Source organism: Lactuca serriola, chromosome 9, assembly GCF_051521515.1.
Source record: "Lactuca serriola cultivar US96UC23 chromosome 9, Lser_US96UC23_V15, whole genome shotgun sequence".
Lineage (NCBI taxonomy): Eukaryota > Viridiplantae > Streptophyta > Magnoliopsida > Asterales > Asteraceae > Lactuca > Lactuca serriola.
Genome location: NC_136416.1, coordinates 13,273,084 through 13,284,261, shown reverse-complemented (window position 1 = coordinate 13,284,261; position 11,178 = coordinate 13,273,084). Strand labels below are relative to the sequence as shown.

At 40.3% G+C, this 11,178-nt stretch overlaps 1 non-coding gene across 1 annotated transcript; it reads right to left on the bottom strand.

Annotated features, from left to right (window-relative positions):
• Nucleotides 1–10,725: 10,725 nt before the first annotated feature.
• TRNAR-ACG (transfer RNA arginine (anticodon ACG)) lies at nucleotides 10,726–10,798 on the bottom strand. The gene has a single exon. It is a non-coding gene; the product is annotated as a tRNA-Arg (tRNA).
• Between the last annotated feature and the right edge of the window lie 380 nt (nucleotides 10,799–11,178).

Sequence of the window (11,178 nt, the reverse complement as noted above, 5' to 3'; positions counted from 1 at the left end):
TCATGATCCCGCGCCCTGACTGTTAGCTACAGTCCGTCCTTTGGGGTGACAGTTTGTCATAACGCTACGACGCCTGAAGAACGTCGCTACAGGCATATTATGTTTAGTATGGTTATAAAACTCATCGGATATACAATTATTATAGTACTTCTGATTGAAGAATGAGTAGTTATTAAAACTATTCTTCATCTAACAAACTGAAATCTTCTAATAGGTTTTATTATATAAATCTATGCTTCAACCTTCTAAAGCATGTCTTTTGCTTTCGGTTTTTAGTCTGGGACATTAGGCTAACTATTACTTTAGGAAAATATGGGATTTTCCCTGTATACAAAACAAACAACTAATAGGAAAATAAGGGATTTTCTTGATTCAACTATCTATATTATTCAATACATATATTCTCATGCATTTCACACTTTTATAAGAAAATAAGGGATTTTCTTGGAAAACATACACTCAATTTGGAATGGCATACAAACTTTCTAAACCATTTATGAACTCACCAACTTAATTGTTGACACTTTCTCTTTGAAATAACTTGTATTCTCAGGGAACCGCTAAGCAGGTTTGGAAATCAACTTTTGGGGATTAACGCGCTGACGTTAATTACTTCTTTTAAAAAGATGTTTATGCATTTATCTTTTTTAGCATGTAATGAATACAATGATGTAAACATTTTTAAAACCTTTATATATATATGGTGGTGTGTACTTTCCTTTCTATGAACTGTTATGATACTGAATATGACGTCCTCCGCCCCTGAACGTTTCCGCCGTTCTGGTTTGGGGGTGTGACAGATTGGTATCAGAGCATCGTTTATAGTGAATTAAGTATATCAAAACCATTTTTGGTATACAACTATAAACTCAACTGGGCAAAAACACTCTGAGAAGAGTCATACTTTTGGAATTAAATTTATTTAGTTTTTGTAAAGTAAGAATGCGCTCATTTCATACTAATAACAGTTTCACATCGGACCATTTTAGAAGTATTATAAATAAGTTGTGCAGTGCAGGTACGCCTTGGGACATGTAATCGGAACTGGGAAGAATATAGCCTGATCAACTATATTTGTCCGAGGGCCGACTAACGTGTGCCGAGGAGTGTCTACAGTGGACAACAAATTTAAAACTTACCAAAAACATATCGTTAAATAATACTAAGGGAGTATTTGAGTATCAACAACCATTAAACTTAAGGGTAAATTTCATGTACTCTAGCTTATAGTAAATTCTTAACCCTATTCTCGTACAGACTCAATGGCTGGATTCCACCACCCCAATGACCCCTACCACCCCAACCAAGGTAATGGAGGATGGATCGAAGAAGATCCCGAAGAAGACGAAGAACCAATAGAGTTGGATGAAGAAGATGACTCTGGTACAGATTCAGAGCCATAGGTTATCAATCCACCGGCCCCATAACCTCCCGTCCATGTGAGGAACTTCCAAGGACCCACTCCTGTATGGGGGAGTCACTTCCACCATTGGAGCCAACTACAAAGCTTATGCCCTCCCTGCGGCATGTGCCAAGACTTTTATGATGTCAGAGGCGGGGGATCGGCAGATCGAGCGCTTCCGGTCATGGTTGGCAAACTAGCCAACCAGTGCTATCAATCCGGAGTTCAAGCCAACCGGATCCGCGAGATCAACGTAGAAGTACAGGTTCACACTTCTGACATCCGTAGGCTGGATGGGATTCAGGACCATGCCCAACTCCAAACTGAGGCATTCCAAGCACAAATGATTGCAGCCCTAGCCGAATTAAGGGAACAACAAGCCGCTTTTGATAGGCGTCTAATGGAATCGAAGCAATCGGATGCGGAGTCAAGCTCCAAGCGCAACCTACGTCGCAAGTAGTGCTTGCCAAAATTTCAAATTTTGTTATAAATTAGGACTTCGGATAAGAATATAATTTTCTTTAAAACTTTCTGTAATCGGAGACCTTTAGAAAGGTCAAATTTTTTTTGTCTAAACTCGTATGTAACACAACTATATGTTTAATATATATAGGGCATACCTCTTTCCTGTTTTAATTATGTGTAGTTCGTCCAATTCATAAGTACATCTATTCATACTTCATTTATAAATCAGGATCAAAACCCTGTGTAGGCCAAACCAAATTCTTAAACTATTAGAGGAAGTTAACTCAATATCATTCAACTCGCAACCACCAAAACTTATAATTTCTCATTTTTCTTTTGGCAGCGCAGTGCCTCCTCGTAGATCAGCACGTACAAACGCAACCCCACCACCACCTCCACCACTAACTTATGATCCGGCAATGGTCCAGGCTGCTATCACAGCAGCAGTAACAACAACTCTCTCACAAATAAACTCCAATGCAAATGGAGGTACAGGAAGCAGCATGAATCATTCCAATCGTGGCACCGGCCATGGTCAAGTAAGGGAATGTACCTACAAGGAGTTCTCCAACTCAAAGCCAAAGACTTTTAATGGCATTGGAGGAGTCATTGCATTAATGCAATGGTTCGAAAAGACCGAAACAGTCTTCGAGATCTGCTCGTGCCAAGAAACAAGCAAGGTTAAGTTCGCTGCTTGCACCTTCATAGATCGAGCCCTCACTTGGTGGAAAAGCCATGTGAATTTGGTGACGCTCACTGTCGCCAACGCCATGAGTTGGGAAGATCTGAAGGTTCTACTACTGGAAGAATACTGCCGAAGGGGCGAAGTGCAAAAGCTTGAGCAGGAGCTCTGGAATCTGAAAATGACTGGGTCTGATCTAGTCACCTACACAGCTAGGTTCAACGACCTCGCTGCATTGTGCCCTACTATGGTCAAACCAGAATCAAAGAAGGTTGAAAGGTACATTTGGAGGTTGTCACCCCAGATTCAAGGGCATGTCTTAGCTTCCAACCCTATTACCTACAGCAGCGCTAAACGCCTGGCTCAGCGACTCATCGACCACGGGGTAAAACAGGGTACCATTACAGCTACCGCCAATCCATCTAAGGAGGCACAGGGCCAGAATAGGCCTTGGAACAAGAGAAGGGGACAAACCCTACAGGAGAACCCCAAGAAACAACAAGTAATAGCGATCCACGCTATTACTGTACCTACCAACACTGCCCCCACAAGCTCATACAATGGGAAACTTCCGAAATGCAACCAATGCAACTTCCACCACCACGGTCTCTGTCGTGACCTTCAATGCACCAGGTGCAATAAGAAGGGACATACAGCCCGCTATTGCAAAGATCCAACCCAACAATCCGCCCCCACTGCTAATACCGGAGTAAGCCGCACCTGCTTTGAGTGCGGAGACACGGGGCACTACCGCAGGGACTGCCCGAAGGCAAACAACAGGAATACCGGCGGAAGGGGCCGAGTATTCGCAATGGGACAAGATGAAGCCGTTGCGGACCCCACTGTTGTTACGGGTACGTTTCTCCTCGATAACTCGTATGCATGCATTTTGTTTGATAGTGGAGTGGAGAGAAGTTTTGTGAGTCACGATTTTAAAGGCATGCTAAAACCATTACCACAATCATTAAGTGAACCGTTTATAGTAGAAATGGCCAACGGTAAAACCGAAGGCACTAAGGAGATATACTTAAAATGTACTCTAACTCTAAACGATAATCCCTTTCCAATCAACCTCATGCCAGTCTCGATTAAGAGTTTCGATGTCATCATTGGCATGGATTGGCTGAGTTCTTATCATGCGGACATTTTATGTTACGATAAGGCCGTTCGCCTTAATCTGCCAACCGGCGAAACTTTCCTTGTCTTGGGCGACAAACCTAGTACCACTCTTCATATCATCTCAAGTATCCAAGCTCAAAAGTGACTATGCAAGGAGTGCCACGCGTTTTTGGCACATGTTGTAGATGTGAAACGCGAAGTCCAGGACGTCAAGAATGTGCCCGACGTTTGCAATTTTCCCGACGTTTTTACCGAGGACCTTCCAGGAATACCACCCGCGAGACAAGTCGAGTTCAGAATCGATCTGGTTCCCGGGGCTACCCCAGTAGCCAAAGCGCCCTATCGATTAGCCCTGACAGAGATGCAGGAGCTATCCAGCCAACTAAATGATGTACTTGGAAAAGGATTCATCAGGCCGAGCTTCTCGCCATGGGGAGCACCCGTGTTGTTCGTGAAAAAGAAGGATGGATCATTCAGGATGTGCATCGACTACCGAGAACTCAACAAACTTACCATCAAGAACCGATACCCCCTACCCCGAATCGACGACTTATTCGACCAACTCCAAGGAGCCAACTACTTCTCCAAGATCGATCTGAGGTCGGGATATCACCAGCTGCGAGTCCTGGAGAGTGATGTTCCCAAGACGGCCTTCCGAACGAGATACGGACATTACGAGTTCGTAGTGATGCCGTTCGGACTAACCAATGCCCCGGCCGTATTCATGGATCTAATGAATCGGGTATGTCTTCCATTATTGGATAAATTTGTGATAGTATTCATAGAGATTTATTCAAAGAATAAAGTAGAGCATAGTCAACATCTGAGACAAGTCTTAGAGACGTTACGGACTGAGAGACTTTATGCAAAATTCTCAAAATGTGAGTTTTGGATTAGAAAGGTGGACTTCCTCGGTCACGTAGTCAGCAAGGAAGGAATCCACGTGGACCCATAAAAAATCAAGGCTATCAAGAACTGGTCTGCACCAACTACTCCAACAGAGATTCGCCAATTTCTAGGTCTTGTTGGTTATTATCGAAGGTTCATTCAGAATTTCTCCAGCATCGCAAAGCCTCTTACCGCTTTAACCCAGAAAGGTGTGACCTACAACTGGGGAGAAAAGTAAGATGCTGCATTTCAGACTTTGAAACAGGCCTTTTGCAGTGCACCCATCCTTTCTCTTCTAGAGGGGACCGAAGATTTTGTGGTGTATTGCGACGCTTCGAAGCAAGGGCTGGGTTGTGTGCTAATGCAGAGGGGAAAGGTTATTGCATATGCCTCACGACAACTGAAAACGCATGAGGTCAATTACACCACTCATGACTTAGAACTTGGAGTGGTGGTCTTCGCTCTTAAAATCTGGAGGCACTACCTATACGGTACCAAGTGCACTATCTTTACAGACCACAAGAGCCTCAACACATCTTCGACCAGAAGGAGTTAAACATGAGACAGCGACGTTGGGTCGAATTGCTCAACGACTACAAATGTGAGATTCGCTATCATCCGGGAAAGGCAAACGTCGTGGCCGATGCCCTTAGTCGTAAGGAGTACTCTGGACGAAGAGTGAAGTCATTAGTCATGTCGATCCATTCACACCTGTCAGCACAAGTCAAGGAAGCTCAAATAGAGGCCTTGAAACCCGAAAACGTGACAGGTGAGACCCTTAGGGGAATGGACAAGAACTTAGAAATCAAGAGTGACGGAGCACGCTACCTCATGAACCGAATCTGGACACCCAAGTTTGGTGGATTCAGAGAGGTAGTTATGAGCGAGGCATACAAGACTCCATACTCCGTACACCCAGGGTCAGACAAGATGTATCTAGATCTCAAGCAACTCTACTGGTGGCCAAACATGAAAGCGGAGATTGCTACCTATGTGAGCAAGTGTTTGACTTGCGCCAAGATAAAAATAGAACACCAGAAACCCTTAGGTCTACTCCAACAACCTGAGATACCTGAGTGGAAATGGGAGCAGATTTCCATGGACTTTATAACGAAACTGCGCAAAACTCAGGGTGGCCAAGATACTATTTGGGTGATCGTCGACAGACTAACCAAGTCCGCTCATTTTTTACCGATCAAGGAAATTGATAAGATGGAAAAACTATCAAGAACCTACATCCGGGAGATCGTACGACTTCATGGAGTGCCGATGTCCATCATCTCAGATAGAGACAACATATTCACTTCCAGATTCTGGCAATCATTGCAAAAATCCATGGGAACAAGGTTGGATATGAGTACAGCATACCACCCACAAACTGATGGACAGAGTGAGAGAACAATCCAAACCTTGGAAGACATGTTGCGAGCATGTGTAATCGACTTTGGTAAAGCGTGGGATGTTCACTTACCTTTGGTCGAGTTCTCTTATAACAATAGTTATCATACTAGTATCAAGACTGCTCCATTTGAAGCCCTTTACGACCGTAAGTGCAGATCACCTCTGTACTGGACAGAAGTGGGCGACACGCAATTGGAAAAAGGTCTAGTCCCTGATAGCACCCTCACTGGTCTAGAGATCATCAGAGAAACGACTGAAAAGATCGTGCAAATACGAGAACGACTGAAATCCTCAAGGGATAGGCAAAAGAGCTATGCCGACAAAAGACGTAAACCCTTGGAATTTCAGATTGGCGACCGTGTACTACTAAAGGTCTCACCCTGGAAGGGCATGATACACTTTGGAAAACGTGGGAAGCTAAATCCTAGGTACATTGGACCCTTCGAAATCATTTCAAGAGTTGGTCCAGTGGCCTACAAACTCCGACTTCCAATCGAGCTTAACAAAGTACATCCAGTATTCCACGTATCGAACCTGAAAAAGTATTTGTCCGACGAAACACTTGTAATTCCACTCGATGAAATCGAACTAAACGAAAATCTTAACTTTGTGGAAGAACCCGTCGAGATCATGGATAGGGAAACTAAACGAACTAAGCAGAGTCGAATACCAATAGTAAAGGTTCGCTGGAACGTTAAGCGAGGACCTGAATTCACATGGGAACAAGAAGATCAGATGCTCAGAAGTATCCGCATCTTTTCCTCATCCCCTAAAACTTTTCTTTTGTATTTAATTTCGGGACGAAATTCCCTCTAACGGGGGGATGATGTGACAACCCGATATTTCGACTCTATGTAATGACCTAAAAAGTCAATTATTGTAACCGCTTTTGTGATAATGAAATTTACTTCGAAAATAAAAACGTCCAAAAAGTTTCTATTTAATTACATATTGTGATAGATGTCTTTAAACCGTGATCGTACGTAAAAAGAACGTCCAAATCCGACTTCGTATATTGAAGTTATGATTTTTCCAAGTTTCGGCTAGCAGCAGGCAGCTAAAAACTCGAATCGGTGATCGAGCGACTTTTGGCCGGAATGACCTAAACGAAAATCGAAGGTCTCGACAATGGTAATTCAGCGGTAAAAACTCTGGCAAAAACCGACGTCAGATAAAGAAGTTATGAATTTCTAAAGAAATTCCTTAAACACGACCTTTTAAAAATAAATAATAAAAATAATTTTAAAATTTGCCGACGGAATCTAAACGAAAGTTGTAGAGCGTAGTCTCACCTACGCGTGGATATAAAGACCATCGAAAACGGAATTCGTATGAAGAAGATATGAATTTTAGAAGTTTATTAATTGAAATAAATATAAATTTAATTATAAACTCTTGGTAATATCCGAAGAGGAGTCAGCAGATAAGGCTGAAGTACGCCCTGCGTACCCTCGTACGCCCCGCGTACTCAAATCCAAGGCCCCGGTTCGTCCACGTCGCCCCCTATGCGAGCTACAACCCGTCCCATCCGAACTCCGGGGCAGTCGAGGACTCAGTCATGCATGACGCACGGGTACGCCCCGCGTATCGAGGCCTCTCAGCCCCTATAAAAGGGATGCGAGGGTTCCGGGAAAACCTGCTCATTTCCTCTCGTTTTTCTTGCGTTTTGCCTCGTTTTCCATGCCCGTGCTAACCCGAAGCCCTGGTCATTTTGCCCAAGTCCCGAAGATCGTTTTTACTCCCGAGATTCCCGAGAATCCCGAGAAAAATCCGTTTCCCGAGACGAAATTCTGCCCGGTTTCCATCTCGCTTTCTTCAAACCTTCAGGTGAGTTCATACCCCTACAAACACACTGTAAATACGTTTTAAATGCTTTTTATACTCTTTTAGGGGGGGGGGGGGAATACAAGTAAACATACGGTTATTATCGTGTATTTCATAAAGTTTCACTGTGCTTTTTTTATCAGATGAATCACTTGTGATTCACTACTACTATGTGAAAACTCTTGTCATACTTTGCATGCACTAGATTTATACAAAGTATTTAGTAATTCCAAAGTATCCTTCGTTGCTAAATCGTTTTAATACATTTTAAAAACTTATGATTTATGCATTGTCAAAACTTTGTGAAAAAGGATAATCTTTGCATACAAAACTATTACTTTAATACAGACTTAGTTGAGAATCCGTGAGACAAGTACATCTTCAAATACTGCCTTTTGCTAGAAGGTATCGCTACAAGTCCTGTCTATAACCAGAGTCTCCCGTTCGGAGAACGTGTCAAATGTGTATAGATCTATACGGGAAGTCATGATCCCGCGCCCTGACTGTTAGCTACAGTCCGTCCTTTGGGGTGACAGTTTGTCATAACGCTACGACGCCTAAAGAACGTCGCTACAGACATATTATGTTTAGTATGGTTATAAAACTCATCGGATATACAATTATTATAGTACTTCTGATTGAAGAATGAGTAGTTATTAAAACTATTCTTCATCTAACAAACTGAAATCTTCTAATAGGTTTTATTATATAAATCTATGCTTCAACCTTCTAAAGCATGTCTTTTGCTTTCGGTTTTTAGTCTGGGACATTAGGCTAACTATTACTTTAGGAAAATATGGGATTTTCCCTGTATACAAAACAAACAACTAATAGGAAAATAAGGGATTTTCTTGATTCAACTATCTATATTATTCAATACATATATTCTCATGCATTTCACACTTTTATAAGAAAATAAGGGATTTTCTTGGAAAACATACACTCAATTTGGAATGGCATACAAACTTTCTAAACCATTTATGAATTCACCAACTTAATTGTTGACACTTTCTCTTTGAAATAACTTGTATTCTCAGGGAACCGCTAAGCAGGTTTGGAAATCAACTTTTGGGGATTAACGCGCTGGCGTTAATTACTTCTTTTAAAACGATGTTTATGCATTTATCTTTTTTAGCATGTAATGAATACAATGATGTAAACATTTTTAAAACCTTTATATATATATGGTGGTGTGTACTTTCCTTTCTATGAACTGTTATGATACTGAATATGACGTCCTCCGCCCCTGAACGTTTCCGCCGTTCTGGTTTGGGGGTGTGACATAAACTGATGCAATCAAGATGGTGATGACTCTACCTATCCATAGAGCTGATTTCTCCAGCCCTGAAGATTCAAAAGCCATCAACGAGTTCTCCGTCTTCGTGGAATGAATTCATAAGGTAAATCAGTAATCAGAGGTAATTTGTCGAATTAGCTTCATGCATCCACCAAAATCTATGTCCAAGCTTAATACAAAAGCTCCATTTGCTATTGGTTGAACTCACTGCACCATTGGGATCTTATTTGCTTTCAATGTGGCTAGTATCACAAATTTTCTCCCACTTTACCCTTCTAAATCGATTGCATACTCTTCCTTATTTCCTTTTTTTTTTAAATTGCAGATGTGGGTTGTGCACTTAGTGATGAAGGCTACTGTGTGGTGGTTTATGGAGGTGTTTGATGATCGATAAAGGTGGGGTGATGGTTGAGAAGTGGTGGTTAAAGTTTGTCAAATGAAGGCTAAGAGAGGGTGATGTTAGGTGCGTGAACAGGGGAGAAAGGCGATGGTATCGGGTTGCCTTTGATGTTGGTTCGGTGGTGATAAAGGATATGTAATGATGTTGATTGATGGCTGATTTGTGCATGTAAACAGAAGAGTATGATGGTGGACGAGGGTGGAGTTAGCAGTTGGTGGTGGTATAATTAGGTTGTTGAATCCAATCATTTACTCACGTGACCCTATAAATAATGCTTATCTATTAGCAAATGTTTGATAGATGTTTTATAACATTGAATCTCCATAAAGGTCGTTTCCATACTTAACCCCTAAAACATATAAAATTGATAATTCCTTAGGCTATTCAAAATACTCTTCAAGATGGGGTATTGTTGCAACGGTGGCAGACCATTACGACCGCATACATCATCGTGTGTGTGTCGTGGTGTCGTGGCATGTGGTCACCACCACATTTGAGAACATGGTTCATTATTTCTTGCAACCATCTTCTTCTTTCTTTTCTTTCTCTTCTCTTCTTCACAATGGTAAGTATATCGATTATGCATGTGGTGGTTTATGCTGGCATGAGGAGGATATTAGAAGGCGTTATCACCATATCAAACAAAATATATTTAATATTTTAATTTTAAAATAACATAGTATTTTTATTATTATACAATTCTTTAAAGTATAACTCTTTTTTTAATATGTAATTAACTATCACATAATTTCAAATAATATTCTGTCATAAAAACTTGTTACAAATACAATTAACATATCTTCATATTTAATATTGGACTAATTCTAAAACTCATAATCATCTTTTTAATATTATGTGTACAATAATTTCCGGGTTTTATGTTAAATATTTAGAATTTATGTATAAACCATATTTTCCATTTTTATATACATTAAATAGTGTAAATCAAAGTTGATTTGTGCTAATTATTCATCAACACTATTTTTTGCAATATAATGACAGATTTTTTAAACAAGAAAATAATATTTTGTAGTATGGTCGGTAGGAATTGTTTTTATAATTAAAAAACAAATATTTAGAGAGCATTGCATTAGTTTCGGATTTTTACTTTCCAAAACACAAACAAAACATCACAAAAATAATATTTTACAATATCGATGAAGTTGTTTTTAGAATTAAAATATTCAAAGAGACCCTTACAAAATAACATTACAAATAGGTCCAAAAAAACCCACAAAAAGAAAAATCGACTCTGCTGGGGATCGAACCCAGAATCTCTGGTTCCGTAGACCAGCGCCTTATCCATTGGGCCACAGAGTCAATTGTTGGATTTTCTTACTTGATAAATATTATATTTAATATATCAATTTAATCGGTTTTATAATTTTGGATATGTAATTGCTGTTTATCTAAATAAAACAAATGTTATGTATTCGATTATCTTTAAATATTATTAAAAGAGAAACCTTATGACATCATCTAAAACAATCTGGACCGTTGATTGTGTTTTCTTTATAGGTTTTACACCCTTAGATAAATTTGCTTACGTCACCTTGATCAAACAAGAAGTCAATCCGTTATATTAGAAAATTAAATGTAGGAATTGAATGAAAATGATACTTGAATTCTTTCCAAACTTACAACTACAAAATTGGTTCCTTATTAATGTAAACCTTAAATTTAGGCTCTATTTCATTCAA